Raw genomic sequence first — 27,936 nt, forward strand, 5'->3', positions numbered from 1 at the left:
GTGAGATGGAAAATAAAACCTGAAACTTGTTAGACTGCTCATCGCACAGGAACTGCTCTCCGGCTGCCCTCCTGTGTGGGGTCTGCAGGTCCCAGCATGCAGTGCTCCAATTTAATGTGGGCCACAGAGCACTGCTTTAAGGACGTGCAGTTTCTGTGGGTTACCCCCGGTAGAGAGGAATTGAAGCAGAAACGGGCAATAAATTCTTAATACATCACACACATTATGCATCATGTTATTTTTAAACAAAAGGCATACCACACATTTTCCCTGTAAGCTAGAATACATCTATGCTTACCAAGAGGTGGACAGCTATTTTTTGGATAACATAAAGATCTTTTATCAACATAAAAATGTTGATAAAGAAATTGTTTGTTTAGAAACATGCATATACTTGTCAAAAAAATTGGCATTTTTGTTTCCATGAAACATCTACTCCTTGGATAGCCCAGAGTGTGGAAGTCGATGCAAAGTGCTAAGCCATTTAAAATCTAAATCAGACTTTAATAAGGGAATGTCATGTTTCATTTAAAAGCTTCTCTTCACCTCTTTTCTTATGTTGTCAAGTGAAATAAAAGCTGGCTTTATAATTACATGGCTGCCTCTGCGTTAGATTCTATGTGAGATCTCACATTATTTTTCCACACCTTTCCCTCTCTCAAGCCCTATCGCACCTCCTTCCATGTCTGCTATCTAATCCCCCCTCCCCAGCTTTCTTCCTTCTGCTTCCTGCTTCTTAAGGAGCTGACAGAATGATGGAGCTCTGTTGATTAAGCTGCTGAATGGCGGTGGCCCTTATTAATTTAGGAATGACGAGCAAAAAATAAAATAAATGACGAGTGTGAAATGTTTCTCACTGCGGATCATCATCGTAGCCCTACTGGGTAGAAGATTAGGTGATTTTGGTTTCCACTGCACAGCAGAGCGTGAAATCAGATGGAATTTAACTTTGACAGATATTTACTCTCTCTTTAGTAATAAAGAATTAGTTTTGTAGGGTTTTTATTTGACCCTTCTTATATTCCCTGAATTCTACGTTTCTTCTGGGGTCAGTTTTTCTCTGTTTAGCTTTCTTCATCATACTGTAGGCTTTTCTCAAATATTTGGGCATTCTCAGTTGTCTGGCTATTCTTAAGAATGAGACAGGAGAAAGACTGACTAGACACTCTAAGCACAGGAGTGGAACTTGCTGACCGGCGGGCTTCAATTTAGGGTAAACAGCCAGAGATCTGTTTGTTGTGCTGTGGCCCCTCAAATGCCGGAATGTAGATGGCTTCGTGCTGGGGTACCAGTGATGACTCTAGATGCCCAAGTGTTCTCAGAAAGATCCTTCAGTGTCTTTTAAAAAGTCCCTGTTGGTCATTTTTTGGTTGGCTGGTTGGTTTTGCTCTTTTCTGTGGTCAAACTACCTAGTTGCAGGGGTTCTTGGCACCAGAGTTGAGGAGTGGTGTGGAGGACGACCATTTCATACACAGACCTTCACTGTCTTCTGTCTCCCCTTCATCCAGGAACTTCTCTGAGTCCCCAACCTCTGCAAGGTTCTACCACATAGGGAGGCACCCTCATCTCCTGCAAGACTCTTCAAGCATATCCTGAGCTATAGCTTCTTCTACTCAGTGCTCTTCCATATACTCTGTCTTCCAGAAATTCATTGAAATCACTTATCCTCTTGTTCTCTAAACCCTTTTTGGTATGTACCTTTTATATCCCATTACTGTAAGCATAAGTGAGTCTTAGAAGGGATAGGAAATAAATATGTATGCTCAAATCCCCAACATGAGCCAGTAGCAAGGGTAGGTATTCTTCCCATTTTACACATGGAAAACAGAGGCTTATGTGATTAAGTGACTTGCCTAAGATCACGTAGCTAGAAAGGGAAGGGCCAGGATTAAACTTGTATTCTTTTGACTATGCTAAACTACTTCTTTTTGTCCAAACCATGACTCAGCTGGTATGACCTGGAAAAAAAAGAATTACATAATACTATGAGTTTTAAATATGCTGTCACTTGTGCATAAAAATGACTCAGAAACTGCCCAGACTAAAAACTGTGCAACATCATTTTACAAGTTGCATACCTAGAATACAATGAGAAATCATCAAAGTCATAAAACAGCAATTTTATATTGGGTGGGTCAGGTTGGAGTGGACCAGAACTCGAGGAGAGAAAATTGGTAGGAAAGGCTGGATTATCATTTGGGTAATGGTGGCAAGGGCTTGGCACACTGAATGCTCTCAGCTCTAGCAAATCTACTTTAGAAGTCACAATTGGGGAGCAATTGCCCCAAAGAGGTGGTGCAGACTCCAGAGCAGTGGCATGGATGGAAGAGACTTGTTAGGAAGGCAGGGCACCCCATCCACTTGGAAGCCACTCTCTCATATACATTTAATAATTGTTAAGTGACTGCCATGTACAGACACTGCAATAGACTCTAGAGACACTTTCACCTTCAGCCAGGGTGATATCAGCAAAAGATGAAGATCTCTTTGTTTCTGGAGACTTCTAGAAATCAAAACCCTACAATATCTCATAGGAACACATCACATTCATAATGGTTTAAGATTTAAAGTATGAGGATTGTTCTAGTTCAACTGCAAAGGTAGTTTTGAGGGCTTTTGAATAGCTAGTCATTTATTCCACAAATCTTTATTGAGCTTCTAGTTAATGGCAGCCACTGGGGCTAGGACCTAGGGACACAATGGTGAAGAATACGAGATTATTTCTAATGTTTACCACTTATCCACCAAAGACAATGCTGAGGCACCTAGTTTTCTCTTTCTCAGAGGCAGAGGCCAAGTTATCTTCTAAGTATGAAACGTAGAGATTGACTCTTGTTAGGGCCACAGAAAACTGGGGAGGTGGATGGTGAACATGCTATTAGCTGGTATTAGTTCACTGTGATATTAATTTAGATGCATGATATCCTGGCGAAGAATAGATCTTAACAGAAGATCTTTCTGCTCACAGTGTTTTTCTCTAATTTTCACCTTTCCTGTGGCTGTTTTGGTCTCATTCTGACACTGTAGGAAAATTCACTGTGAAATCTGGAACAAGTGAGCATGTACCCTCTGTCCTCAAAGGTTGGGACACAAGCCTGTGAACTTGGAAAGAGAACAAAGCTTTCTAGTATGATAAACAAAGAAAATGGAGATTAAAAAGTCTGGTTTCCTCTTTTTTGCATCAGCACATACCAGCTGTCAGATCCCTCTGAATAATCTATTTCTTCTGTTCCTGAAAGGTAGATATTATTATTACAGCATTTCCAGAAGGAAGTATATTTTAATTTTCAATAAAAATGGCCACAAATGAAGTGGTAATGCAAAGAACAGAAGAGAAACTTTTACAGCTATAGTATTTGCATTTGTGACTTTTTCCCGTCTAATTCCACTTTCTCCACTGATCCCTGAAACCTCGCCAGCAGGCTGACACCCTGATAAACTCCAAAAGGAAGAAGGAAAACAGTCTGAAAGGCAGGGCGGGTGTGGTCGCTAGAGGGGTCATGGTGAACAAGAAGAAAAGTGCAGCTACTCCAGTGCAGGCAGATAAGGCGTGAGGTTCAAGGGCTGAAAGGAAGCACACAGATTGCAGCGTGCCCACTTGGTACTGGTGACAGACTTCCAACGGAGGAGCCCCACCTTCGGGTTCTTTTGTTTAGGCCTGACTTCCAAACAAAGCAAGCTGGAGGACCAGTCCTAACATCAAGCAGCAGAAAACTTCCTTCCTTTGGGAAAATCTAGTAAAGGCATCTCTCTAAGCCCTCTTATTGCGAAAACGGCCTGTTTTCTCCTGAAGTTTCTGCTGTTAGAGAAGACTTGCGAAGGCTGTGATAGCAGAGTGCAAAGAGGTAGGCATTTAGGATAAAAATATGAGTGCACGTCCATCCAACCCTACAGGGCTAATTCCCCTCCCTGAGCCTCAAATTCTTCATCTGTATAATGTGGTTGGGAGGTTGAATCAGAAAACAAAAGTGGTTCTAAATTTCTAAAAGACTTCTTTTCTCTATTTCCCTCTTTACCTCTTTCTTCCAATTAAAAAAGCTTAAGCTGTAAAATCATAATCCAGTCTACCTACTTTCCACATTTTTTTCTGAGTGTGCTGTGGAGTCGACTCTGACTCCTAGTGAGCCTACCCAGTCTTTATTGGCTCCATCCTTTCACCTTCCAGCTCTGTATTTGACAATGCTCCACTGCCCTTCACAGGGCTTTCACAATCAACTTTTTTCAGAAGCGGCTGGCCAGGTCCTTTTTCCTAGTCTGTCTTAGTCTGGAAGCTCTGCTGAAACCTGTCCACCATGGGTGACCCTGCTGGTGTTTGAAAACCGGCGGCATAGCTTTCAGCATCCCAGCAACATGCAGCTGCCACAGTATGACAACTGACAGACAAGTGGCGTGGTTCCCTGACCTGGAAACGAACCCCAGACTGCAGGGCGAGAGCGCTGAATCTTAACCACTAGATCACCGGGCTGGCTGCTTCCCATATACCCGAGATTAATTTAAGCACATTCTGAGTAACATGATAAAGTTATCTTTAGAAACATACACACACCAGTTTCAGAATGGCACCCCCTGGGGTCCCTGCTGCCAATTTGGTCCAGGAGCACAAAGTCAGCATCTTGATGTCAGGCAGTGTCCTGGCCAACACCCACTACCCACTCCAGTTGGTGCTTTCTCAGAAGACAACACCTTGCTTTCAAAACTGTCTACTCTTTTGCTCAAAACAATGATGGATGGATGGATAGGTCTTCATTTGACTCACTACCTGAAAAATCAGCTTCTTATGTGATTTCCCCAAAGCAGAATTAACTCACATAATTTTGTGTCACATACCAGGGCTCTTCCTTGCATAAAAAACAGTAAGATATCACCAAACTCTGGCCGGAAAGTTCTTCTAGGATATCTTGTGGTATCACCATTCCTAGGTGCATGGTAGTCATAATTGACTTCATCAGCCAAATATGAAACTGGTTCAATACTGCCCCTGTAGGAGTCAAATTCTTATGCATTTACAACTTAATAAATTACCATTCAGGGTTGTATTAGCAAGTTTGCTTTGTTCCAGCCCTTTTATAGTTGAGACTCCCAGATTTCTGTTTCAGGTTGGAATTGGCAAATGAACTTTTCAAAGCATTTCATCCTCACAAGTCACATCTTGTCATCTTTCATAGCCACATGAGACACCAAGCCCTATTTCACTCTTGTTTAAATTCTATTATCATTGTTATTAGGAATAAACCAATAGAAATAGGATTACAAAGGGAAAGGTTCAGGATAAATAACTTCTTCCTTATAAATTCAAACACAGGTGCACACACACATGCTGGTCTGTGTGAGTTACTTCCTCCCCACATTCTGTCCTCCTGCACAAACAGTTATACAAAACAGTCCGCACAACAATATGAGCAGCTGGTACCACAACCTGAGCAAAGGACCCCAGTTGTGTCAAGTCTCAGGCTGACTCTTGGTCTAGATGACCAGCTTCTCCACGCTAAGAGTACTTGTGGTTTCATCCTCTTCATTTGACCCAAAATATCCCGGGAGGTCCAGCATCCTCTGCTCGGCTTCAGTGAGGCCGAATGATATATTGCCGTAGAAGGCGAACTCGGGGTGCGCCGGGAAGCTCTGGCACTTGTCTTTCCGACATTGAGAAGGGCTCAGAGGACTGACCCTCTGGTAGCTATCTTTGGGGGCAGTGGGGGAGGGCTGCTTCCTTGAGACACTCCTGTGACTGGGGGACGGTCCCCGCCGAGCTCTGTGAGGCTCTGTTCTCTCGCCTCCTGCCACCAATCCCGCCTGCCGATCCCCTAGGTCTGGCTTCCTGGTGGGCTGCCCCAAGGTGTAGGATTTAGGGAGGGGGCTTAGTGGACCAGCGGTTCCACCTGACCCTTGGAAATGGTCCAGTTTCTCAGGAAGCACGGCAGCACCCTGACTCTGAGGCCTGAACCTGTCTTCTGCCTGGTCCCCGGTCCGTGTCCTAGAACTGTAGGCGAGGGCCTGCCGTGGGGTCAGGGTGGACATGCTCCTCTCCCTGAAGGGCCGCGCCTGCTTGGTCTGGTGGAAACTGGCTGTCCTCCGGAAGTGGGAACTCCTGGGGTGGCTCCGCTCTGACAGCCCCCCTCTGCTGCCCACGTGCCTCATCTGGGATTTGCGGATCACGGTCTGGCTGGGGCTCACGGCACAAGTGGCCTGCGAGTCCCCGACATCCAGCCTGGAGAGAGGCCTCTCCCCGGCGCTGACCGCGGGCTGGTCCAGAAACGGGGATTTGATCCTGAACTTGTTTGCGGCAGCTTCTTCCGGGCTCTCCATTCGAAGGGGGCGGCGGCGGCGGCGGGCGTCGATGGCCGTGTCTGTCAGGGGGCTCTGAGACACGTGGTACACCTTGGTGGTTTCTGTCAGGCCTTTCTTTTTCATCTCCTTCAGCTGCTGCTGGGCAAGGCGGTAGCTGAACAGCGGTGGGATTATCTTCTGCGCGTTGGACTAGAAGCTGTCACTGCCGGAAGCGTCGTCTTCGGGAGTGGCCGGAACCCTGCGCCTGTAGGTCAGAGGGATGCCCATGTCCCCCGGGCCCCCCACAGGCCCGTCACCCCCATCCGAGAAGCTCCCGCGCTGCTCGCTCAGCTCGCAGATGTTCTCCTCATCTGAGTTCTTCCGGAAGCTGGGCGAGTGGAGGGCGTTGTGCCGAGCGGGGGTGCTGCACTTGGGGGGGCGGCCGAACTTCCTCCACAGCGTGATGAGGACGGTGGCCACGATGATGAACAAGCACAGCGAAATCCCAGTGACCGTCACGATGTTTTTGGACTTCACCGGGCCCTGCGGCTGAAGAGGAGACGGGCTGGATGGCCGGAAAGCTACAAAAAAGGGAAGAACAAATGTATTCTCTAGTAGTGTTTTCTCTGGTGGTTTTCAGGTCTCTGAGAGGCTTTTCTAAGGACAAAGATTTCTGGTCCCACATCTGCATCTCTGCTGGCAGCTTAAGCCAAACTAAGAAACAGAGACCCATGTCAGTGAGGTGACCAGATAAGCCACAATTAAGGTGATTCCTGGACTCGGGGGCTCCTGCTGACACTTATCTCACATTTTTCACAAAGAAGTAGCATGAGGAAAGTTTCAAGGTAAAATCTAGGCTTTTGCTTACAATGATGTAAACATGGGATATCTGTAGTTAAATGTACCTTTGAGATGCACGTTGGAAAATTCCTACCAAGTATAAAACTTGAAATGCAAAATAATTTAGGTAGGCTGTACCTAAATCTGCACATCTCGAGAGAAATTGATAGGTGAAAGAAGATTTTCGGTAATACAACAGAATTCATTCCTCCCTTCTAATACCCAGGAACTGTCTTTCCTAAATGTTGAAGCCTCTGCTTTCTCATTCCTCTATTTTCAGCTGTCCACTTCCCTTCCTCCCTTCCAAGTGGCCTTGAGTTTTCCTCTTCTTCTCTGCTCTCTCAAACTGGTTTGTCCCACAGTCATCAAAATGTTTCAGCAAGGCTCAGAGGCCAGCGGGGCCTCAGGCTGTACTGCCACCGAAACACCTGGGAACCTGAGACCACCTAATGCCACCAGGCCTCATCTCCCTTTCCTCCTTGGTCACTGTCCTCCATTCAAGCCCTCCCCGTCACCTGTCCTCTCTCTTCTTGCCTACACTCTTATCACCACCAGCTCTCTGCGTCATCTGCTAGACCCACACTCTCCCACTCTCCCCTCTCCTTTCTACTGTATCCTGTGGTAACCAACCTCCTCCACATCCGGAATCTCTCCACCAAACACTCTCTTTGCCTCCTTGCCTTACCTGAAGACTGAATATCCTGCAGGACACAGCTTCCCCCTTCCCACCCTCTTGGGTGGAAGCTGTGACACATACTTTATAAGCAAACAGGGCCAGAAGTAGCATGTATCCTGTCTCCTCATTCCTGACTGCCATTTTCAACCAACTCTTTCACCTCTGTATAAAACTTCTACTCTTTTGATGCCCGTGCCATCCACCCAAACCGCCCCCGACTCCTCCTTCAACTCTGTTATCTGCCAACCTCGTGGCAGCCATCAGTCACTAGTACTTGAGTCCTACTGGAGTCCCAGTGCTTCAGTGTCCATCCAACATGTCATACCTTTCCGTTGTCTGCAGCTGCTCCTCTTCTGAAATCTTGAACTTCACAGCCCACTTTCTGGCTGTATCCTCCCGTCTCCTTCACTCATGATTACTACACTGGGTATTCAACCTCACTGCAACTTCAGATTCCCCAACCCTTGCATTTTCTCCCAATCTGCCAGCCACCTCCTGGCCTCACTTCTCTCCCTACACCCATGATCCATCACTTAAACCATTCTCCTGCCAAAACCTCAACTCTCTGGCCACTAATACTGAGCTATAGCCCTTTCCCTGCTCTGCAGCAAAAGTCCATCCCTAGATAAATCCAGGAATGTGGGTGTGGGAATCCCAGCAGATTCTCAGCTGCTGCACCCAGGCCCTGAGCTCTGGTGGAGAAAATAATGCACCCATGCAGGCCAGTGCCTCTACGCACTGACAGCGCCCAACCTCGGCTGCCCATAACTCCGTCCATGGCTCCCTAAGCAATTCTCTCTTCCATCTTCCATTCCAATAAAACTGCCTCAAAGTTTCACCACTTTCCTCACGCCCCCACCTAATCCCCTTCCTTGGCAGTCTGCTAGGTCAGAAAAATAGACACCATCAGGCAAGTACATTCCCAACTTCTTCTGCCATCCTCTCCTCCCCCATAAACTTAGCAGCAGGCACATCTCTACTTACCTCTTTCTCTATGGAATTAGTGGGAGAAGTCTCTTCTTATAAAGCAAGTCCGCCCAGTACTCTCTAGGCCACCCTTCTCCAGGGGGATCGTCCCTTGGTACCAATTATCTCCAGCTTCTCCTTTGTGCAGCTCCACAGAAACATGCTCAAGCTCTTCTCACTTTGTAAAGACCTTTCTAGAACCCTCTCACTACTGCCATAGCTGTATCTTGCTCCTGGTATTCCCAGCCAAGCTTACAGAAAGAGGAGTCCACATTTTCTGACTTACTGCTTCCACATCGTCGCCTCTGGCTCCTGCAACCTGTTCCCAGGATTCCAATGAAACGGGTCCTGTCGAGGTCATTAATGATCTAATAGCCAAACGACAAAGGCAAAGGCGCTCTGTCCTGATATTCCTTGACTGCTGCAGCACTGGTTACTGTCTTGACACTTCCTGTGAGTTTTTCTCTTCTTGGTTTCAATGATAACATTCACTTAACTAACTGGAGAGAAGAACATGAGCTTTGGAGCCAGGGAGATCTAGATCTCATCCTGGCTGCAATAGCTCTGCTCTCTCCATCAGCATCCCAGACACCTTCACCTCCACATGCCCAAGACTCATCCTCCTCCCCCCAGAACCCCCCAGTACGATATGTCCAATCTCAACGGCATGGCCCTGCTGTCCATGCAGTTGCCAGTACCAGAATCCTGGGTTTCATCCCTGATGCTTCCCTCTCCATCACTCACCACATCGGAGTCTTGGAATCCCTCTCTCCTCTGCATCCCCACTGCCAGTGCTTCATTTCTTACCTGGGTTAGTGAAGAACTCTTAACAGGCCTTGCTGCTGCCACCCCTACCCCTTCTGATTTATATTCCACACTACAGACGAGGGATCTCTCTAGAATACAGGTCCAAACCTTCACAGCCCCTCAGAATCTGTCTCCTGCCTACCTGTCCAGCCTCGTTTTTACCACTCCCTCCTGACACACTATCCTCTAGCCACATGAAACGATTTTCCATCCTCTGGGTCTCTTAATGTGCCACTTTCTTCCATGCTTTCCTCCATTGCTCCCTTTGCTAAAATTTCCCTTCTCACCTATTTCACCTGGTGACACCTACTCAGCTTTCAAACTTCAGTTCAATTATCACCTCCTCCAAGAACGGAGGTGTTCCCAGCATATGTTATCACCCCTGTAAGCATCCATAGCAAGCTGTGGATACCTTCATCATTGTAGGCTCTCTATTGTACTGTGTATTGTGCCTGTTTATATGTCTGCTGAGCTACTATATCATAACCCCCTCCAGACAGGGACATGTCTTATCCATATATTCCCAACCCAGTCACAGTAACTTGCACATAGTTGATACTCAATAAATGTTAGATTAATTAATTGATTCATTATTAAAAAGGTAACCACAAAATGATCAATATCCCACCAGACAGAACGTGGGTACAAGGGCTATTGGATCCTCCCACTCTTGTATTGAACAAGATGGACCAAATTAATACAGAACTACCCTCAGACTTTGGCAGAAAAATATCCTTTCAAAGCCAAACAAAACTCTAAACTCTCAACCAAGTGAAAATAGTTGAATGATGACAGACGTGATTGCTGACTCATCACTTCTTCCATCTGCAGTGGCTGCTTAGGTCAGTGGGTAGCAGCATTGCTCCGGTACATTATGGAACCCCTTACTTAGCTGTCATCTCTGACTCTGGCTGGTTCCCTGCAAAACTATGGCTGGAGGAAAGCCCAAAAGCTGCGGACCTCGCCCATCTCTGCCTCATCTAGCCTTTCCCCCTTCACCAAAAGTGATGGAGATTTCCTGATGCTAAGCAGCCTGCAAACAGATCTTTACATTTCCAAAGAGCGGAAAATAGGCTGAATAGGAAAAAGAGAACACTTGGAAGAAATGACCATTTTTACCAATGTAAGCATTTAACTGAGGACCACTTAGAGTAGAAGTAGGGTACCTGCAGCACTTACCCTTTTCACTAATTTATAATGTACAAATTTCTAGTTCCCACCTGGAATTAAAGAGTTGAGATGCCAGAACATGAAATAATACCACATATCCTAAAAATGATTGCAAATTCCAGGCTGTCGGTGCTTCTAGAAAGCTAGACTGGCTTGTATATTAAGGCAATTATTCAAGATAGGTAGCTTAGTAGATAGGTGTCATATCTAGGTCCCTGCTTTCTAGCTTTATGGTCTCGGGCAGGTCACTTACCCTCTCTGGGCCTCCGAGTCCTCATCTGTATGTGGAGATCATGATGTACCTACTTCATATGTGCAAGGCACTTAGAAAAATGCCTGGCAGGCAGCAAGCTCTCAAGATTTGAGCCCAACATAATAATCCTTACCTCATAGAATTATTGTGAGCTGTAAGTGAGCTAATGTATTTAAAGTGCTGGCACATAGCAGATGGTCAATAAATGGTTGACACTGCTGTCACTTCCAAGGGTGCAGTAGAAGCCAGTGGCAATTAATTTTAAGTTCATCTTAGTATTATGGAACTCTACATGGAATATCTTAACCCGATTCTGTTCTCCCAGAATTGAGAGGAGCAGGCATATGTGGAGGAAGTTATACACAAGGAAGGAGCTGTGGAAAGTGAAGAGGACTTGAAAAGAGCAGACAGAGAAGAGAGCCTTAGACAACAGCATGAGACACAACTGGAGAAAGAACAATTCAGGGTGGGGCCCAGGGCTTGTGAAAGAAGAGGGGCAGGGTGAGGGCTAGGAGAAGAGCCTGGGCCTGAGGCTGTAATAGGAAAACCCAGAAGTGAGGATATCCTCAGGATGCTAGAATAAAGAGAACAAAGCCTACAGTATTGGCTGCAAAGACGAGACAGCAACAATGATTTTCTAAGGCCACAGGCCGGGACACTGGCCAAGATGTAGCCAGATGCCTGTGGTTTTGGCTAAAAGGTGCTCTTTAGCCAAAAGTTGTGTTGGGAGCCAAACACAGAAAAACACCTAACTTCTCCCTATCCCAAAGGGAAAAGGAACTAGGGATGGCTTTTTAACCTGGAACTGGACAGTGGAAGAAGGCAGGACTTGACAGAATGACTTTATCTAAGAGTTGGGACCAGAGCAAAGGCCAGCCAACTAAGTGGAGGGCTGAGTGTATATCAGAAGGTGGGATGGTGTGTGGGACGAGCAAGGAGCCTTTATTACTATAACCTATGCCAAATGAATGGGATGCAGCTAAGTCATGTGAGCATCACATCTATGGACCATTCACATCACTTATTGAGCATCTACCAGTGTGCACCTTCAAGATGCTTAGACGATTAAGGAAAGGTCAGTCTCCAGGTGAAGGAAAGAAGAAATCTCCCCACCTTCTCCTCCTGGGTAGGGGTGGTATGGAATACATGTAGAGCCATTCAAGGGACAAGACAAGCTGTCTTGCCTCGTTCTGACAATAACCGTCTGTGTGGTCCCCTAGGGCTTCTCTGGGATGATAAGGAGAAGAAAACTTTTTGAATGTTTTCCCACAGTTTTGGTGGGGAGAAGTAACAAAACAAAAAAGCTCTTGGAAAGAAATGATCATCCCACCCATTTTTGTATTTTTAAAAATTATTTAATATATCCGAAGTTTTAAGTTAGATAGATTTCCTTGTCATTTCCTGATCTTCCACAGTGGTAAATGCCCTGTCATCCCACTGGCCAGTTACTCCCAGTCATAGACACACTAAGGAATACAGGGTTAGTACAGCCAACAGCAATAAGAGAACGTTAATGAGTCCACCCCCGAACTCAGACTGGTGACTTTCAGGCAGCTTGGGTTCAAGAATCTCTCAGATGGAGGCTCTGAGGAGAGACTCCTGAAGACAGAATACCTACCAGCACACTCCTCCAGGCAACACAGGGCGGTCTCCGAGGACATTCTGGTGCAGCCAGGTCTGGAGGGGAAGGAAGTCAGGCACACGCGGTGACGCTCTCTGACACCATCCCCACACGTGGCACTACACTGGCTCCACGGCTGCCACAGTCCCCAAGTTTCTGCAAGGACATTAGCCATGCTTTTAATGCTAGTTCATTTGAGAATCAGACTTTAACTGTACCCAAATGAAGCAGCCAACTCAAATCTCAGGTCTTGAAAAGTCAGTAAATAAAAACATTCCTAAAGATGTGAAAAAGCTGGAAAAGAGTGTTGCTCCTACCCTTAACACAAAGAAAGGCTATATAATCTACAAAACACTAACCTTCCTAGAACCCCACAGAGGTAAGATCACAGGGCCACCAACTAGCCTGGATATAAGGAAAGACAGGATGCAAACACTGCTTACCTGGGGCAGACACCAGGCCTCATATAAGCTGGGGAGAAGTCATCTAAAAATGTAATGAACTGCTAGAGGCCTAGTATGGGCTAGCATGGGAATATAGGACCCCTGGGAGCCACATATGCAGGGGGAATTTGTACCCATTTGCAGGCTCTTCCCGGATCTCAGCAGATGCTCACAAGGACTGAGAGCAGAGAAAGCCTCCCTTGTGATGGAAGCCCAAGCAGGGAAGGAGCAGCGCTGTGGGAAAGACACAGACCTCACCCAGACCCTCCTCCACATCTGCTCTATCAACAAAAGCCTCGACCACTGGGGACAAGGCAGCAAACCTTGCAACTCTAAGAGCACCGGTTGAAACTCAGTGCCACTACGGAATGGAGAAGGAAGAAAATCCTTCACCCCGGAGAGAGCAGACAATATCCTGGGCCCAGACTATGAGAGAGCTTCTAGCACTGGTGAGGGGCAGGATCATCAGGAAGGCCCCATCACTGAGACTTTGGGGCACAGCACTTGCCTGAGACTAAGGCTGAACTGGAACAAGAGGATGCTCTCCCACACCCATTGCCCGACCCCCATGCTGCACCAGGCCAGCAATTACCACGTATCAAGTAACAACAGTCTACTGCTGAGGCAGGGGCAAGAGTGACAGGAAAACCTCTCTGATGTACAGGCTCAAGCCTAAAGCTGAGGGTGCAACAGAAGCATGGAGAAAAACCCTCTGGCAACCCAACTCCTACCCTAATCACAAAGTAACATTAGAAAATTTTGAACTCTGTCATGCACTGAAGGTAGCCATAGCAACAGCAAAAACCCAAACAGCCCCAATTCCTTACCACATTGACCCAATCCCCACACTAAAGGCCTAGCAAAAACAGGGTATGCCCATTTCCAGGCATAAATACTATCTGTCGGTGTCTACAGTTCTAAAAAAGATGTCCAGCTTTCAAACAAAAATTGTGAGATACACAGAGAAGCAAGAAAATAACCATAAACCATCTAGAGACAAAGTAATCAAGAGTAACCAGACTCAGATGTGACCCAGATATTGGAAATATCAAAGAGAGAAGTTAAAATAACTATAATTAATATGTTAAAGACTTTAGTGGAAAACATGAGCAAGATGCATGAACAGATGGAAAATTCATCAAAGATTCATAAGCTTAAAAGAATCAAATGGAATGAAATGAATAGCGTGCTAACAGAGATGAAGAATGCCTTCCAGAGGCTCACCAGGAGACACGACACAGCTGAGGAAAGAAGCAGTGACTCTGAATACAGATCAATAGAAATCACGAAAACTGAAACACAAAAAGGAAGAAAAGAGTGAACAAAACAGAATAGAATACACAAGAGGTCTGCGACAATATCAGATAGTCTCTTATACAAGTAACTGTAAAATAGCAGGAATGTATTATGTGTTTATAGGGCATATAAAGTAAAATGTATGACAACAATCACACAGAGAATTGGAGGAATGAATTGGGAGTGTGCTGTCACAAGACCCTTACACTACATGTGAAGCAATATAACATTATTTGAAGGCAGACTGAAAGCAATTAAAGATGAATATTGCAAATTCTAGGACAACCACTAAAAAACATTTTAAGGTAGAAACAATAAGCCAACAGTCTAAAGTAAACCATAAAAAATATTCAATTAATACAAAAGAAGCCAGAAAAAAGGGGGAAAAGAAACAAAGAACAGATGGAACAAATATAAAACTACCAATATGGTAGATCTTGGGGCCGGCCCCGTAGCCGAGTGGTTAAATTGGCACGCTCCACTGCGGCAGCCCAGGGTTTCGCTGGTTCGGATCCTGGGCACGGACATGGCACTGCTCATCAAGCCATGCTAAAGCGGGGTCCCACATATGCCACAACTAGAAGGACCCACAACTAAAATATGCACCTATGTACCGGAGGGCTTTGGAGAGAAAAAGGAAAAATAAAATCTTAAAAAGAAAAAAAGCTGGTAGATCTTAATCCAACCATACAATGATTACAGTAAATATAAATAATCTAAAGACACCAATTAAAAGACAGATTGTGAGACTGGATAAAAAAGCATGACCCAACTACATGCTGTTTAAAGAAAATACCTTAAATACAAATACATAAATAGGTTAAAAGTAAAAGGATGGAAGAAGTTATACCTTGTGAACATCAATCAAAAGAAAACTGGAGTGGTTATATTAACGTCAGACAAAGTAGATGCCAGAACAAGGAATACTACCAGGGATAAAGAGGGACAATACATAGAGATAAAAGGGTCAATTCAGCGAGGAGACTTAACAACCCTCACAAGACCAGAGCTTCAAAATACATAAAAAACACTCCCCAAACAGTCATTATTGCTTGAGAAAGGCAAACTTCTCTTCCAAGCATAGGTGCAACCACTCCCAGATAGAATAACTGAGTAGTCCCCTCTTAAAAAATAATCCTAATTGCCTACTCTATCAGCACCCATCCAACCCCAAGACCCATCAGGTCACGCCAACACTAGGCACCAAAACAACCTCTGCATAAAAGCCCTTCTTCATCCTTTATGAAAAAAAACTCATACCGCAGTCAAAGGTATATAAAGCACTACGAAAACATGAGGAGAACGTGGAGGGCAGAGACATTCTCAGGTGAGCCAAGTGGTGCAATCTTTGGAGTGAGTGACTCATGGAATATGAGTTCTTCACAGCAATTAAAAGTTTCTGGGATCTTCACAAGAGTGGGAGCATTACAAACCAGTATCCTGGACTCACATCAACTGAGGTGTGGTAATTATGTTCCACCCAGAGGTCCAACTGAACACAATATCGGTTCTGTGCCTCCCAGATCACACTGCAGCTCCTCAAAGGGTAGAACAATGAGCCGGCTTTGTCCTCAAGCTTCAGAGCTGTCCAGACACTAAGCCCCCAGTGCTCGCAAAGCTTTGGGACTCTCATAATAAAGTCTCTCTAAGTTAAAGTATTATGATTTATTTTTCAAATATCTACTAGGAATTCCACTACTGTGAAATCTAAATTGAAAATTAAGTCAATGTATAGTTTATCCTTCCCTTGTGCTCATATTTAAGACCACAAAAGGGAGAATTACAAAAGCTGAGAATCTTTCTGTTATTCTTTCTTAACTCTGCCTTTACTTTACATAAATGTAATTTATTTAAATACTGAAAGTCATTTGTCAAACGGAAAACAAAAATTTCATTAGTAGGTGCCAGAAAAAAATGAAAGTTTTAATAAAAGCTTGAATCTTAATGTCAAAAATCTCATTTTGAAATGTTGTGTCCTTTGCCCTTGAAAGTGAAATCACAGCTTATATGATAATCAACAATGAAAATAAGCAAACATTTAAGCTACGTTTTGTCTTTTTATTTCCAGATCAAATTAATCAAATAAGAAACACAGGAAAACATTAAAATAAAGCAATGGAAAAATTTAATCAGGCAAATAAAAAAATGCCTTAAGTAACTCTATCTGTTCCCTGAAGATTTCTACTAATAACTTTGAGAGAAATACTTGGCAAAATGGGAAGTAATTAAATAACTGTAGTTCATGTTTTAGAAATGAAGAGCAAGATGACCAATATTCCAAATAGTCTTAACTTTATGAATGGAAGGCTGTCTGTTTTGTCCTGTTTAGATGTCCACACATGCGTTCACACTCCATAACAAACCTGTTTTGCCAGGATAAATACCTTTCAGGCCACTCGAGAGGATAGTAATTCTGAATGAGCAAAATTTTTCTGGAATAGTAGAAGGGAGATTGTTTCCACCCCAAGACTATCTGAAGGAACGCAGCCTGTGAAATATTCACATCTGCAAGACATTTCGCTCAAAAGACTAAGGTAACTAAACAAAACATGCTGATAAGAAGATTCTACTGACATGAGTGAGTAGCTACAAGCAGCAGTAGGAGCAAAGTCTCCTGGATAAGCAGTTCAGATTTTCTGGGCACAGAACAAGGCTCACTTATATTGGACAAATCATGCTTCTGCCTGGGCCAGTGGACTCCAAAGTGAGTTGTATGTCGCTCAAGGGGGTGGGCAGCACAAGACGAACCCGTGAGAGGAGGAGGAAAATATTAGAACATTTTTTTAATCTAAAAGCTTTATATTGTTTAATACATGGATTGACAGCTGATTATATGGGAGGCACCATAGAATAGTGGTAAAAGCAAACTGTCGAGCCAGTCTAACCACCAGTGGTGGTTTAGCCACTTAACCACCATTGACCTTGTTCAAGTTACTTAACCTTTCGGTGCCTCCACTTCTGCACCTATAAAATTGACAGTATAATAAACCTAACTCATAGGGCTGTTATGAAGATTAAATGGGTTAATATTCATAAAGCACTGAGACCAGTGCCTCATGCAAAGTAATCACTATATAAATGTTAGCTTTATCATGTCACATGGTCACATACAGCACGTCAGCTGTCCTAAAGGGATCCCAGAGGAAGAGGGGGAGCTGCACTGAATGAAAGGGTTTTACTGGTTCATTGACTTTCAGAGAAGTGACGAGTATTACAGCATCCAAGGGTCTGCTTACAGGGATTTTTAAATTATATTTTCTAGTTTTAGGTAAACTAACTCACAAAGTAGACAAGTGGCTTAATCCGATTTCAGCAAAGGATTAAAGATAAAACCATTATCGCAAACAGCTACAAATAAGAACAAAATGACAGGGGTGACAGCACTCCTATTCTTGGTAAAAAGCTCCTGTTTAGTCATTAGGAAGGAAAAACAAGATCATCTATTCGGAGAAACAAAAAGACGGCCAAAAATGTTAAAATATCAAGAAAACTATGTATTAAATATGTACAATTTTTGTCAAAAAATAAGTAAAAAAATAAAAATATGTGAATATGAATTTATACCCTCTATCAATAATAATTCTCAACTCAAATATATATATTTTTGGCCTTGAGATACAGGGTCCATACTCCCTATCTGAAACTCTTGGGGCAGATGTGTTCAGAATTTAGAATTTCTCAATTTCGATTTTTTCAAGTTATTACAGTGCCTGTGCTGTATATTACTAACACTCCCCTAGTGGGATCTCAGGCAGCATCCCATAACCAAACGCATTAACATTTCTGCAGAGAAAAATATAAACATTCACACTAAATAGGATAAATGAAAATCATAAATAATCATTTTTGGCAACATCTATTATATATTTGCTGTAAATCGTTATTTACACACTATCTTCAGGCCCCAAGGAGACAAAAATCCATAGGACTTAGTGATTTATTATTCATAGGAGCTGAAGGAGAAGAGGAAGACGCCTGGGTTTCTGGTTTGAACAATGAGATGGGAGGTGGAGTCCAGCACTGAGGAGCAAGATTAGGGGGTAAGATGATGAATCCAATTCCAGGTACATTGCTTTTGGGGTACCTGGGAGCCATCTGAGGGGTGACAGCTATTCAGCAGCTCTTGGATGCAGGGGAGAGGCGCCAATCTGGAGTCGTTGGCCAGGACAGTAATCACTTAGGAAGTGTGTGAGGAGTAAAACAATGCAGAGGTCCAACACTGAAGGGATGAGAGGAGGTGGTGGAACTGGCAGGCAAAGGAGACAGCCACGGAGGTAGGAGGTAAACAAGGTGAGTATGAGGTCACAGAATCAAGGTCAATGAAGATACGGAGGTCTGAAAAGCACCCCCGGATTTGGAGACCTGGAAGTCGTCTGCTGGCTGCTTTAGTGACACCATTTTCAAGGGAGGGGTGTGGGTTTCGAGTGGGTTGAAAAGTGAATGTGAAGTGAAGAAATGAACCCCAAAGTGTAGGCAACCTTTTCAAGAACCTGGACTATGAAAGGAAGAGAGAAAGAGGGTCTTAATTGTTGGAGAACCAGAGGTTGAGGGGCGGGGTCTGTTTTGTTTTTAGATAAGAAAATTAAGTACATCTCAAAGTTGATGGGAATGAGCCAGTAAAGAGGGACAGTTAAAGACAGGAGAGAGAGAGGATAATGATTAACACAAGTTTCCTGAAATGAGCGGAGAGGCTGGGATCCACAGTGGAGAGGAGGGTTGACCTTGTACCAGAGGAATGACACCTCTCCTCCGGTGACAGCAAAGAAGGGGGAGAGGATGGGACGATGCCTGTAGGTCTACATAGATTTCAGTGGGAGGGCGAGGGAGCTCACACCTGATGGCTTCCAGCGACTCTGTGTGGTCAGAGGCAAAGTCAGCTCTGAGAGTTAGCCAGGGAGTAGGTGAGGTCCAAAGAGAAAGCAGGAGGTCTAAATGAGCTATTGTGGGGAACAGGAGCAGAGCCGACCAGGGTGCCTTACTGGGTGGCATGGTGAACCCAGCTGAGAGGAGAGGCATGACCCACCCACACTGGCCCCAGTGTACTTGGGTGTGACCTTCTCGTCCAGCTTGGGTACAGTGGGCGGCTGGCAGATTGCTGGATCCATGCAGAGCTGGGGTGTGGCCTGGCAGGTGCAACGGAAGAACAACAGGGCAGAGGAGTTTATGGTATTAGTAGGAAAGTGATTAAAGGGATGGGCCACAGAATCTAGGCCAGATAGAGAGGTAAGTGCAAGCAGGGAAGTGGCCAGTGGGCAGGGACAGAGTTAAAGGAAGGGGACGTCTTCTAAAAAGAGAATGTGGGTGAATTTGGAGCAAAATACACTTGGAGTTACAAAGATGGCCCAGGTTTGGGCCATGAGGGGGCACAGGCTCAGTAGGGAGGAAGGTAAGAGCATATGTAAGTGACCCAGGCAATCTCTGCCAGATTAGCCTCTTGCCAAGACCAGGCCTGCACCCAGCAAAAGGGAAAGAAAGGCAGAGGAACATGCGGGGTGGAGGGGATGGTGATAACCCCCTTTCCTGTGATTAGCTAGGGCATTACCCAAAGAATCCAGAATTTGAAGAAGTTTAAAAATCTTGCCCTGTAATCTCACTAAACACACTTCCTTCCTCTAAGGAAGGAGATGTACTCAGCTGAAGGAAGACAGAAGTTACTAAACACGATTTGGGATTTAGCTTTGAACTCTGATCGTACCTGCCATGGATTTGCCATGTGACATAATAATATAATTTTTAAAATATAATGTAATAATAGCTAATGTTTATTGGTGCTTCCTATATGCCAGGCACTATGCTAAGAACTGTATCCATTTCCTTCATTCAATTCTCACAACTCTCTGAGGTAGATACTCTTACTATGTCCACTTTACTGATCGGGAAACCGAGACCTAGAGAGGTTACATGAGTGGCCAGCCAGGTCTGTTTATCAGGACTCTTGACTTTTTATATAAGGATGATAATGCCGTTTGGGACATTATGAGGAGTAAACCATAAAAATTATGATACAGTTCATAGAAAATTAAGTTCACTTAAATTCAAAATCATAATTTTGATTGCATGAAGGCATCAATTTGATTTAAAAATTTTTTTTAAAATCTCAATACCAACCTATATTTCTCTGAATTAGCATGCACTCCTTCTCCTTTGTGGAAAAATGGCTTCCGCTGGAAACACCAAAGTCAAAACAGTACTTATTCCTCCCCATGTCAAACAAAGTGCAGTTGAATACTGTTCTCCTCTCTCCCAAGTTCAGGCTGTTTTCAGCCAGTCGAATGATCGCTTCCCCAGGGTGTCTGGGGGCTTCCTTGAAGACGGCGACCACTCCTTGGACAAAGATGCATGGTGGGGGCAGCACCATCACCTCCACCCCAGACTCACATGTGAGTTCCGGCACCATCACTAGTTTGTATCCAAATTTCTGGGCCAGGTCAATGGGTCCTGTGGAGGTAATGACCGAGTCTCGGCCAAGCAGCTTCAGCACCACAGTGACATAGGCTTCAGGCCCCACAGGTGCACAGCCAAACTCAACCCATTGGCCTTGAGAGAGTTCTGTCCTCTTGCTAGTTCTTATCTCCAGTGGCTGTCCCTGACTCTTTCTTGCCTCGGGAAGACTGTTGCTGAAGATGACATCCACCAAGATGTTGGGCTTGTCCACAGGGAACGGGCACAGTGGCTGATTGGTAAAAAGGCCCACCTGGAAGGTACCTTCTGCTGCCTTGGATGTCCTATTTAAGTCAACGTGAAAGACAGGCCATTCCACCTTGGGAAAGGCACTTTTCTCCCACGAGGGGATGGGAGTGCTGTTGTCTGCTGCTTCTGGAGTCATCATGAACCAGTAGTTGCCAGCCTCTTTGAAGTAGAAGCACTCAAACTCGAGCGTCCCCTGGGACTGGTTGGTCAGAAGGTACTTGGTGGTAACAGTCTGGTTGGTGTCAGCCTCCAACAACAGGACAGATACATTCCTCAGCATCCCATTAGCACCATCGAAATAATGGAAATCCACAGACACCGTGTGGTTGCTTAGCGCTACATGGCCTGGCTCTCCCAAGAGGAGGTATTCAGCTTCTCCAAGAACTGAAATGAAATGGTCAGAAAGGGCTTTAAAAAGGTGTTTTGAGCAGGACTATTGGTGCCATTGAAGAAAACAGCATTTTAGACACAAGAGAAGTCTGAACTGAGCCAAGGATGATGTAAAATGATGCCGAGTGCTTATCCTGGGAGCTGGGCACTGTGCTGCTCCCATTCTAAAGGGGCTTGTTCCTACATTTCATCTTTCATGGTTATGTTTAAAGTAACTAATCAGCGATAAATACTCTGAACTCACAACACTGAATAATGTAATATATTTGCAATGAAAATCTACAGTGCAAGAGTAACGACTCTCAACATAAAAATCCAACACCTCACTTTTCTCACTGTAATCAAATTCTGGTGTTTAAGTATTTGGGGAAAATGGATTTACAGTGAAGTGAAAGAAAGCTTGGTTTAAATGATATAATATAAACTGCTCTAGACTATTTAAAATGTAAGATCCCAAATATACTTCAAAGTTATTATTTTCTGATATTCAAGACAAGTACTTGGGCATTTTCACCAGTAAAGGAACCAGTGGCCTTGGTTTGTATGAGACAGAAGTATTTAAAGGAATAAGAAATGTTGACACTATTCTCCAAGGATCATCCAAGGGGTAGAGTGACCATTTATGAAGTAGCCTGGCTTGCCCTTGACAATTTTAATGACATTACAGTAAGTCCTATTGGCCTAGAGAGAAGAGATGACTACTAGCCCACAAGTATCACTCAGTTAGGATCAATCATACCTTCTTAAAAAAGACCTATCTGAGCAGCTGAAGTAGAGAGTGGAGAAAACAGACACACAAGAATCCTTGTTTCTATTTTGAATCTTATCCAAATACATATCAAAGGAGACAGAATTTGGCAAAGTAATAATCAGCTGGCCCATGGTTGTGGTAAGAAATAATTCTAGACTTAAGGGGCTGCAGCATCCTTTTGGTTGAAAAACAACATATGTATGAATTTATTAGTCTTAATATGTATACATAATATAATACAATATATTATATTAATAATAATAACATACACATCCTATATGTCCAAAAGACTCAATGTGTTGTTTGGGTTGGTAGTCTTTAAATATACCTTACATGTATTCAATCAATGATTGTTAGACTCAGCACATGAATATATGGGCACATAAAGGTTTGGGTTTGTTTTTTTTTAATTAGTTCAGCATTTTACCCATTTCTTATTTAAGATGAGGTGAAATAAAATACATAAAACTTGGACAGACCTGAATGCTTGATCACCACTTGCTTGGAAACTGTAATATGATAAAGCTCTTTATTTTCACTTAGTCAGCACAGAAGTTGAGGGATACTCCCCTTTGGATGGAGATGACTCAAGTTTGAGGAAGGAAGCTGATTTTGGAGCAGCTTGGATACTGGTTCAGAGCCCACCTGGTAGCTTTTTGGGAATAGGTGGCTAAAGAGACTGCAGTGCTCACCATAGCCCAAGGAAGGAGCTAAGACTGAGAACACATGTCAGATTAATTTGAATCTGATGGGGCAGGATGGTTCTGAGATGCATTTTAAGATCGAGAGGCATACACCCCTTAGCTAACTAATGAAAGCCTACTGTCAAGGACAGAGATTGGCAATGAGGCAGATCAGATTCTGATTTGATGGGCAGCCAGCTAAAGAAAGAGACACACGTGCTCACTTGGAAATGGAGAAAAAAGATACAGTTGATGGGTACAAGCAGTGGCAAAGAGAGAACTTGCTACTTTACTCTAAAACCTTTGTTTTTACAAAGAAGAATACATTCTCATTTGGAAAACTACAGTTTGGTTGTATCATATCCTGACTACTACAGTACAGTCACAACTCGCTTAACAGTGGGGATATGTTCTGAGAAATGTGTTAGGCGATTTCATCATTGTGTGAACATCATAGAGTGTACTTACACAAACCTAGATGGCATGGCTTCCCACACACTAGGCTATATAGTACTAACCTTACAGGAACGCTGTCGTATATGTGGTCCATTGTTGACTGAAACCTCGTTATGGAGTGCATGATTGTAGAGTGTTCTCTATTCTCTCATTTCTTCTCTCTCCATTCCTTTATTGTATTTAAAGTAACTCATGTCTCAATATAAGCATGTTTTCTTTTAAAAAAACTAACTGGTAGCAACATATTTAATCAACATCAAGTGATATTGATAGAGAAGAAGGGAAAAAATCCAGCTCTATGAAAATATCTCCTTTTCCCTCAGTAGCTTGTGCACTCAACTTCTATGTTCTGCTCTATTTTACACTCATTCAACTTTTATTTTTACATTCCAGTGAGATATTTTGCTCTCAACAATGACAAACATCCTAGCAGATTTTATTTAAATAGAAGACTTTGGTGTCTTTATTTACCATTTCGAAACCAAGGACACTTTTATAATTTTTTGTATGAGGCTGTTACACATAGAACAATCTGTTTTTAAGTCGGGATCAATGATTCTAAAAGAAATGAATCCCAGATTGGTTTTCAGTAAATCAAGCATCTTCTTGTTTAACTAAACTTCTTAAAAAGAAAAGACTAGGGAAGGAGATTCCCCGGACACAATGAACAATATACACTCTGGTCTAATTAAGTGGATATGCCACTGATACGAGACGAGCCAGGATGCTCTGTCTCTTGAATCATAATTTCTTCATCAATTTGAAAACAATTTCCACTCTCATACCATCAACTGCTTAGATGAACTGCTATGAAATATTTCGAAATCATCAAAAGAAAAGAGTATTACATTGTTGAATCTATTGGTTCAGTAGTTGCATACAACTGAGAAATGAACTCTATTTTTTGAGGCAAAAATGCAGTCCCTTAAGAGAACCCAGGGTTGCAAGGATCACAGTCTAAAAGGTACTGCACTGGAGACCCTGCCTTGCCTCCTCCACACAGGGTCGACATCAATGCATTTCTAAACCTCACGCTGATGTTTCTTTGTTGACACCTATAGCATTAAGTATGCTCACAATACTCACCACAATCACAGAGCACCACCAACAAGCGATTTGAAAAGTCTTTCAACATTTGTTTCATTCTGATCAGCAAAATCCCAGGTCTTTGGTCTCCTCATGTCCTTTCTCGCATCCAAATTGTGAATTTTTTTTTCAAAAACACCTGAAACCAGAACCTCAAAAAATGGATGGCTCTGTTCAATGTGATTCATAAAATAGTAATCATGAAATGATAAAACCATTCTAAGAAGTCAAATTTCCTAGTTGGTACTGAAAACAAAATAAGGAGGACACTAATTTTTCCCGGGGAAATGATCTGTAATTCTGCATGTCCCTTTTGTTCCGTGATAGAGCACCTGTTAAGAACATTCAGGTATGCCCAACACCAAGATTGTCTTTGCGAGACAGCAAGTCTTTCTCTTTATAGCACATCCTTACATGGAGAGTTTGCTATTATTTGCTTAATTTCATCAAAGCCAATAGCCAATCTAAATGATACATCTGCTAGTCATTTCACAATGATTAATATACTAAATTTTTGCCAAAGTTTCATTGCACTGTGTAGACCTGCCTTGCTTCCACAAATGGGCTTACCAACACTGTCTCTCTTACACAATTGGTGTGTTAGTAGGATTGCTTCATTTCTTAATGCCTAGGAGCTCCATCAAAACTATCAGACCTTTAGAAAAGATACCCAGGGTATTACAATTAAATGAGAACTCCCTGTGACCCTGAGTCCCTTGTTTAGGGCACTGTAAAGAGAAAACACAAACAACAATTATCATCTTCTGTCAGTCTTCCAATACTTGCCGCTGCTGGTATCCGTCAGGAGACAGACGATTTCATGCGGCAATCTTCCCAAAGCACCTAGGAGGGCAGGAAAGACCCTGCTGGCCTGTGGTTCAGAATGACTTGTGGAAGGAGGCACTTTGATATAAACAGACTATTAGGTGATAGAATAAGATGTAGGGCATTTAAGTGCCACTTTTTTCATACCAAAGTCTAGGAAACTATGGGCTACTAAACATAACCAAATGTATATTTTCTTAATGTTTACATTCCCATTATGCACAGCTAATATATTTTTACTAAGCATATTATATTCCAATATATGTATGTTACATCCCTTTAGATAAGACAGAAATTAATGGAATGTAAAGAATTGATGGAAATAATAAAAAATTCAATGGAAAGAGAACTGGTGTGTCTCCACGAGCTTTTTTTTTTCCTTTTGAGGAAGACTAGCCCTGAGCTAACATCAGCTGCCACCATCTTCCTCTATTTTATATGTGGGACGCCTGCCACAGCATGACTTAGCAAGTGGTGCGTAGGTCCACACCTGGGCTCTGGGCCCTCGAACCCCAGGCCGCTGAAGCAGAATGTGGGAATTTAACCGTTGCGCCACAGGGCTGGCCCAGGAGGTTCCTTTCAGTAGAAATTAGCTGAACAAAGGAAATACTGGACTTCCTCAAAGGGAAGCAGAGATTTGAAGTGTAATTATGCAGATGATTAGAGCTCCCTCCCCTCCCTAACAAAAAAAAGGAAATTCAGTTTTGCTGGAATTAAGCATAGATTGGACCTAATCTTTTCCTTGAGCGGGGATGGGAAACTTGGCCAAAGACAGCAGGTGAGCATCATTGGATCTCCTGGGCAAGTGTGGGTGCTGAGGGCACTTTAAAGACTTCCTTTAAGTCACTGATCCTCAGTAACCAAAGAAAGGAGGAGCAAGGCTGGCCCTGTGGCTGAGTGGTTAAGTTTTCGAGCTCTGCTTCAGCGGCCCAGGGTTTCTCTGGTTCGGATCCTGGGCGCGGACATGGCACCACTCGTCAGGCCATGCTGAGGCGGCGTCCCACATGCCACAACTAGAAGGACCCACAACTAAAATATACAACCATGTACTGGGGAGACTTGGGGAGAAAAAGCAGGAAAAAAAAAAGATAAAAAAAAAAAAGAGAGGAGGAGCAGGTGATCTGTAGCTCCCAAAAGTTGAACTTGCTTCTCCCAAACTGCTTGCTTCCCCATGACAATCATTTCTTAAAGAAGCTCCTAATCACAACTGATTTTGCAATTATAACACATTTTCCTTCTTTGAAAATGACCAGTAAAACACAGAATTGTGTGATAATCTACATTTAGAGCTGAATGGAAATGGAATTATAAAATACACCAGCCTACCTGAAAATCATAATAAGGATGTTTTTTTAAAATGTTCTCACTTTTGAAAATAAATGCTCAATTTTTACCAGCTCAACCATTAATTTGAAGATATTAACAGAACACCCCAGAATGGAATGGAAGGCTGGATAAAAAGCACTACACTTTTTAAAGAAGATAGCATGCTTCTTTAATTTTCCTTTTTTTACACCTTGCTTGCTTTTCTTCCAACGTGTTCCCAATACACTACTGGCTACTTATGTTTGGCTTGAGAATCATTTTGAGAAAAGAAGAACTTAGGTGTATTTCATACACATTTTAAGATACTTCTATATAGCATTCACATACAAAAACGTTTACAGACAAATTTTAAATGTATCTGTTGTGAATATTCTCAATGGCTAACAGCATCATGCCAAGCTCAGATCCCATGTTTTTGCTGAAACCAGCTAAGAGAAACCCCTACAGGGTCTTCACAGCTGCCGAAAAAGAAAATAAATTACGCTAAAGTCCATGGGACCAATGACTTACCAAATAAAAGGGAAAATAAAAATAAGCAAAGTGATTTTTGACCCTTCTGACAACCACGCACACGCTCGTGTGTGTATATATCTAATAATAATATTTATTAGGAGGAAATCCCTAATTCCAAAGCAGCTCGTGTAAACAGGCCTTATTTATATATTCGATCGGCTCTACCCTGGTCCCCCGGGCTGGACGCAGCTTCCCTAGAAGCTGGGCGCTCCCCACCTCCACTCAGCTTTCCAAAGGCCCGCAAGTCAAGTTCATACTTGGAAATCCAGCCCTGCCCGCGTCGCCAGCACAAAGCCCTCTTAAAATGAGGACTGTTCTGAAATGCTTATATCTCAGAGAGGATTTCTTTTTAGAAAGACCCAAACTTGTTCTGAAACGCTTCGCACGCATCCCAACTGGGACTCAACACCCCGCTACCGTCAGCCTCAGCCCCTCGGCCACACCTGCGCCAGGGGAGAGCCGCGCTCGCGTTAAAGCCGGGACTCCGAGATGCGGAGAGGCACACTTTTCCAAGCGCGTTCCTCGGCGGCAGAGGCTGAGCACTAAGAAGCGAAGGCAGGGGACCGGGAGCGTCCAGGGAACGGGAGTGTCCACCTGTGCTTTCAGGCTGCGGGGAGGGAAGGGGCGGCCGGGTCCGGGCGCACTGCCGGGCCCCGGCGGAGCCACCGGGAGCCCTCGCGGCTCAGCAGCGCCCGCCGGATCGCGGAAGGCTCTTCTTACCTCTCGGGACTGGTGGGCGCAGCAGCCCGGGCCGGGGCGAGCGAGGCGACGAGAAGGGTGGCAGGAAGGAGGCCTCAGGGGCCGCGAGGCAGGGCGTCGAGCATCCCGCGTCCCAGGACTGCGCGCCCTGGACAGCAGCGCCGGGTTCCCGCAGCCCCGC

At 43.9% G+C, this 27,936-nt stretch overlaps 1 protein-coding gene and 1 pseudogene across 1 annotated transcript in view; one reads left to right on the forward strand and one right to left on the reverse strand.

Annotated features, from left to right (window-relative positions):
• Window positions 1–27,936, forward strand: part of LOC123288837 (mitochondrial ornithine transporter 1-like) — a 133,200-nt gene that overhangs the window by 86,789 nt on the left and 18,475 nt on the right. The window lies entirely within an intron of this gene.
• Window positions 5,193–27,914, reverse strand: LOC123288834 (thrombospondin type-1 domain-containing protein 1-like; annotated as a pseudogene).

The sequence above is a fragment of the Equus asinus genome, chromosome 11 (genome assembly GCF_041296235.1).
Source record: "Equus asinus isolate D_3611 breed Donkey chromosome 11, EquAss-T2T_v2, whole genome shotgun sequence".
Classification (NCBI taxonomy): domain Eukaryota; kingdom Metazoa; phylum Chordata; class Mammalia; order Perissodactyla; family Equidae; genus Equus; species Equus asinus.